Source organism: Rousettus aegyptiacus, unplaced genomic scaffold (assembly GCF_014176215.1).
Source record: "Rousettus aegyptiacus isolate mRouAeg1 unplaced genomic scaffold, mRouAeg1.p scaffold_m13_p_6, whole genome shotgun sequence".
NCBI classification, from domain to species: domain Eukaryota; kingdom Metazoa; phylum Chordata; class Mammalia; order Chiroptera; family Pteropodidae; genus Rousettus; species Rousettus aegyptiacus.
The window spans coordinates 34,303,133-34,309,132 of NW_023416309.1; positions in this window are offsets into that span (position 1 = coordinate 34,303,133).

The following is a 6,000-nucleotide window of genomic DNA, read 5'->3' on the forward strand; positions in this document are numbered from 1 at the left end:
TGTGGAAAACCAAGCAATCACCCAGGATGGTTAGAAGTTTACTATATTGTAGTAAGAATAATCAGATGTTGTCTTTAACATTTACTATTCATCTCTTTGAGTTTCATGAAATTCCAGCTGGACTCTGTACTTGTCTAATCTAATTTTATCCCTTGATACATTTTTTGGGAAGCGCTCGGGAGATTCTTCTTACCCATCAAAATATTTAGATTCAAGGTCTACAGCCACCCTTCAGATGGGGCTGTGGGGAACCCTTTCTCAGATATTACACCCTTGTGGTTAAGAGCAGGGCTGCAAGTAAGGTGGACAAGCCCCCTACACCTCCCTCCCTGGTTGGGGTTCATGGGAAACATGAATTCTGAGTCTCTGTTGCTCAGTTCCTTATGTAGGTAGCTCAGCTGAAAGGAGCCACCTACCTGGGACACGATGGGCCCCAAGTGTTGGCCAGAAAGACTAGAAAGCCCCCACTGACTCCTTGCTTTTGAGGCAGCTCTTTGATTCGTAGCTGCAGGCGGGGAAACCTCAGTCGGATGTACACAAATCTCTCCAGACAATAGAGAGGGCTGTGGGGAGGAGACCTTGGAGCTGGCAAAGGCATTTCCTGTCTGCGGAGGATCTTGACTTTGGAGCATCCGGCGGTCGCTGCGAGGTTTTCGTGGCGGCTGAACCCTATCTGGTGTAGCTACTTAAAAAAAGAAAAAAGAAAAGCAAAAACAAAAAAGTCTGCCAATTTCAAGCGATTTTTCAGATGAAAGCCAATGAGACAACTTCTTACTTTAAAAAAAAAAAGTTTTTTAAAGCTTATTTTCTAGCAATTAGAGTCTTTTTCTAATTTGGAAGGGGAATTTGGAGTCATTCAAAATCTTAATTTAAAAAAATCTCATCACTTTTAAAAGACTACTACAAGAAAGGGTTAACAAGCACTCCATCCCCCATTCATAGAAACTTGCTGGAAGAGGTATGCCTATCGAGTTTGTCTCCGTGAATCTTATATTTTTCTTCTATGGTCGAATTATGCCGTTCATCTTTCCTCACCTCCCCACTTCTTTTTAATCAATCCCTTTCTCCTCCCCGCCCCCTACCTCAGGATTTCTCTCCCTCATTGTTTATTTCCCCATTAAGAATAGAAAATAACTAGTCTCAACTCTTCAGATATCGCAAGGCCAATATTTCCTTCAAATACATAGAAATTTTTAGCTTTCAGGTGGTAATTCTAAGTTTGAGGAAGATGTTGGGGTCCTAATATACTGCCCCCAACTCTCCAAGGGTAGTTTTTTAGTTTAGCTTTTTAATTTTTTCTCTTTGGACCAAAATAAACAATAATAGTGATAATAATAGGAGAGCAATAATACTTGTCTTTTTGGGGGTCAAGCCCTTAGCAGTGCTGGGGTGTAGCGGAGCTGCTGCAGTAGGGTACAGGCACAGGATGCCATGGCAGAGACTTCCAGAGGCTCCTCACGCAGAGGAAACAGAATGCTGTTCCAGGGAGAGAAATGATCATGTTCGCAGATCTGGAGGTGAAACAAGGCAAGGGATAAGTAAGGCTCGAATCTTCAGAGGTTTTTGTGTTCCAGAATTTTGGAGAAAGGATTATAGACTGCTGTTCTCCCCTTTTAGTCACACAGATCTCTGGTTTTTTGTTTGCAGTTTCTTTTACCTGGAATTCTCCTCCCCTAGTTAGCCTCACAGCTGGCTCCCTCACCTCCTTCAGACTTGGCCTTCCCTGGCTAGCTTATTTAAAATCACAAGTGCCTTTTTTTCTTGTTCCTCTCTCGCAATTTACTTTTCTTTATTTTCCTAATTACAATTGGATATACTATTTTTACATATTATTTATCTCTCGTCGTTGAAATGTTAATGCTATAAGAGTAGGGATTTTTGTCTGTTTTGTCTATGCAGTATACCTCTAGCCTGACACATGATAGGTGCTCCATAGTATGTGTTAAATGAATGAATGAGCATATATATTAAGTACTTACTATGTATTAAACATTATATAAGTTCTTCACGTACTTTATATCATTTAATCCTATGCGGTAGTTAGTGTAATCGGCCTCATTTTCCAGATAAGAAAACTGTCACCAAGAAGTTAAGATCTCAGTTACTACTATACTAGTCAATACTGTAATGTGAACTTCCTCATTTAATCTGTTGCACCCTTGAGAAGGCACCATGCCAGGTCTAATTCTAGCTATAAGAAGAGAGTTGAAGGTTTTCGTTCATTTCATATAATCTTTTCCCTTAATTCAAGTCTAGCATTAAATCTGGAAGGGATTACAATACAATATAGGGAATATGCAATTTCTAAGTATGCAGCACTTTATTCTACTACCCTGGGAAACTAATAAACTGACTGGGGTACCATTTCCAGTTTTCTGGGGAAATGAGCATTATAAAATATGCTTTATATCTTTCTAAGTTTTTTTTCTTTAAAGTCTGCCTCTGGTCCAGGTTATTTGGTGTTTCTATTATATGAACTGTTTAGTATCATTATATTTCTTCTTCGTCTGACCCACTGATGCCTGTTCCAGAGGGCCTATGAACATACAGCAGTACAATGGCTTACTATGGTGTTCCTGGCATCTAGCACTATTTGGCATGCAGTAAACTTTTAATAAATATTGTACTATAGAATGAAAGCGAAAACCATGTGCCTTCCCCAGCAAAGAGAAGAGACATTTTCCTCCTTCCCTAAGCCTTGCACTCTCATTCGAATTTCCTAGTCCTTTGCCACCAGAAACACAGCTTCCCCGAATGGCTCCAGGAGAGCAGAAGAAAGTGTAGTAGGGGTTGCAAGTGCAGCACAGAGTCTTTGTTAGGCTTGGACATGGGTGGTGGGAGGACATGTTTAAGGTGATTTAAACCTACAAATACTAAACACAGTTGCTCCTCTCTCTCTTTTTATTGACATGAATTTAAGAGGAAGTGCTTCTGTGGGTTTGTATTGGCCATCTTTCCCTTCAGATTTGGCAATTTCATTCACTTTCCAATTCACACTTCTCAATTTCAATCGAGTTTTATGTAAAATATACCTAGTTTACTGAAAAAATGGCACCTGTTATTACAACTATTTTTTTTTTTTATCAGCATCATCCATTTAGCAAATGGAAGCAGGAAACCCAAATGTTTTTAAATATTTCTGAAAGTATTTCATGGATTGCAAATAAACAAATGTAGACAGAGTATAAAATGTATTTGTTTCACACCTGGTTCAGAGTTTTAGCTTTCCTTAGCTGCCAATGGAATCTGCATTACTACCAACTTTCTATTAATTATAAATTAGATTAGACTAATCGAGTAAATGTTTAAAAAATGACTCTTGAGTACAGGTTCCAAATCCAGAGGAAGTGGTTTCTTAGACACCTGCCTCACATATATTGACTCGATGATATGTAGGTGGAAGGTAGTGAGATAGTTAAAATGATGTATGGTGCTGTTCGTTAGTCAATCGAAGGTAAAATTTTTAGCTTCACCGAATAGTTACCTGATCTCATTAAGGTCTTTAAAATCACCCAAATATAATTTTAACTGAAGCAGCTGCCCTTGTTTAGATGTTATTTCAGGCACTGCGAAAAACACAGTGCGATTGCTAACCAGAAATTTAAGCCTATAATTTCTGGAATATATTGTTCTGAATCTTAGCCATTATTCAGTATTATTCATCCTGTCTGGAAATGGGACACTAAAATATATTTACATTTATATGATGTTTTACTTTTCAAAAAGTTTTTTAAATTACAAAACATATATTTTTAAACAAATGAATTGTTTTAAAAATGTCGATTTAATTTTAATTTTTAAGGAAATGTCTTATTAAAGTATAACATATACAAAAGAGTTCACAAATCATAGGTGTATGGCTCACAAAATTAATACATCACGTAACTGGAATCCATATGATAACATAAAGCTACTGAACCCCTAGAAGCTCCTAATCCTCCCTTTGGGTCACTGTCCCCATTGCAGCCCCAAGGGAGACCACCATCCTGACTCCAAACAGCGCAGATTCATTTGCCGATTTTTGAACTTTATATAATGAGAACCATACAGTATGCCCTTTTCTGTCTTTGGCTTCTTTAATTTACTTTTTTGTTGATAAAACTCATCCACGTAATGATGTGATGTTCATTCATTCCAATTGCTGTGTAAGTAGTTCGTTGTATGAATTTTCATGCTAATTCAAATCCATCTGAACATACCACAAAATTTACAAACATATAAAAACAGTGATACTCTTCACACATTACAACCAGACCCTTAAGTGGCATGACCCAAATGTAATTCCAAGACTCCTAGATACATAGAAAGAAAGAGAGCCTAAAGACCAAGGGCAGCAAACAACTGCAACCTTTTGCAAATCAGGAAGGCTGGGAATATCAGAACTGAGATACTATCTATTTTTCCACTTGGGGGGTTACATTAAAAAAAATTCTTCTAAAGACAACTTTACAAGGTTAATTGATGTTGTTACACATAGTTGTTCAGGGTAAGAAAGCTAAGGACTCAAGGGAACAAAAAGAACCTCAAATTTATTTTAATTCTGGACATAAATTCTCTTTGTAGTTATAGTATTTTTATGCAGTAATTTAAGAAATTTTTTTTGTATCCTACTTCACTTTTATGTTCCTGTTACTTTGCAGTTTATGAAGGTGCTATGAAAAGGTGGCCTGGCTTTGACTTCTGGGTTGGCTGTTAAGTAGCAGTGTGACTTTGGACATGTCATTTACCTTCTCAAAGTCTGTTTCTTCATCAGAAAATGAGTGGCTTGGACTCAGACATCTTTAATTTTGCATTTAACAATAAGATGCTATGTTTTTCTGTTCTATATCTTTCTAAAGAACACATTAATTTCCTAAATTTCAGTGATTATGCATTTGAGGAGTTGAGGGGGTGTGAGGAATCTCTCATTTCATTGGCCCTCTGGTATTAAGTTCCTGAGTTGGGCTGCTTCTGACACTTGGACTAAGTTCTAAGGTTGAATAAAGGCTTGATCTCTATCAAAGCCAATGACAGCCTGCCCTACAGAAGTATTCTAAGGGAAAGTATTTCTGGTAATCCCCAGGCTCCCCATCCAAATGATAGAGAATTTATGTGAACTCCAATGTTGATTATAATTCTTCCATCAGATTATTAAAGTAATTAAACTATTTATTCAGTAAACACTTTTGAGCACCTACTATATGCCAGGCACTGTAAGAGTCACTGGGGATATAAATTTGAATAAGGCATAGTAACATGAATTTGAAGACAAGAGGAAATATCCTTCAAATGTCCAATATTTAAAGATAAGCCTGTTTCTATTCTAAGCATAATTATGAGTTGCCTGCCATAATACCATTTTAGTTCTAGAGTTTTCTTCATCAAATAATCTATAGCAAAACATTTAATGATCCCTGGGCATTCCAAAGTTGTACATAACCAACTAAGGCAGTTCTGCTTATAAGATTTCCCCACCAATGCCCTTTTCTCTCCTCATTTTTCATTCCGGGCCTCATGGTACACTTCATCTCCTAACTTAGTGTGGTTTGAATGATGATCGAAGTGTCCCGAACAAATGACATTATCTAGAATCCCACACCCAGACTTGTCATCTCTTCCTTACCATTTCCTTCCTTTCCCATTGAAGCTGTGCATCTGCCCACCATCCAGGTGACTACCTCAGGCGAGTGTGTGGTTGGCTGGCTCTCTTCCTTCCTCCCCCTGCTCCTCAGACCCTGCTCTTACTTCCTTTTCTCCCTGTTCTCTTTCTTTTGTTTTATTTGGAGCCAAAAGAAAAAAAAAAAAAAAACCTCCTTCAAATAAAGTTGGGGAGAGTCAGATTGGATTAGTAAAATGCTTCTTTTAGGAAAAGAAAATTATAATTCTTGATGTGAAAATTAGGAAAAGTGCCCAGAAATGCATTGAGATCTTCATAAATTGCTTCTACCATCATCTAAGAGTAGTTTTTTTTTTTATTAAACTCTGCTTTCTGTTATTATTACTAAAATTTTGACAGTTTGT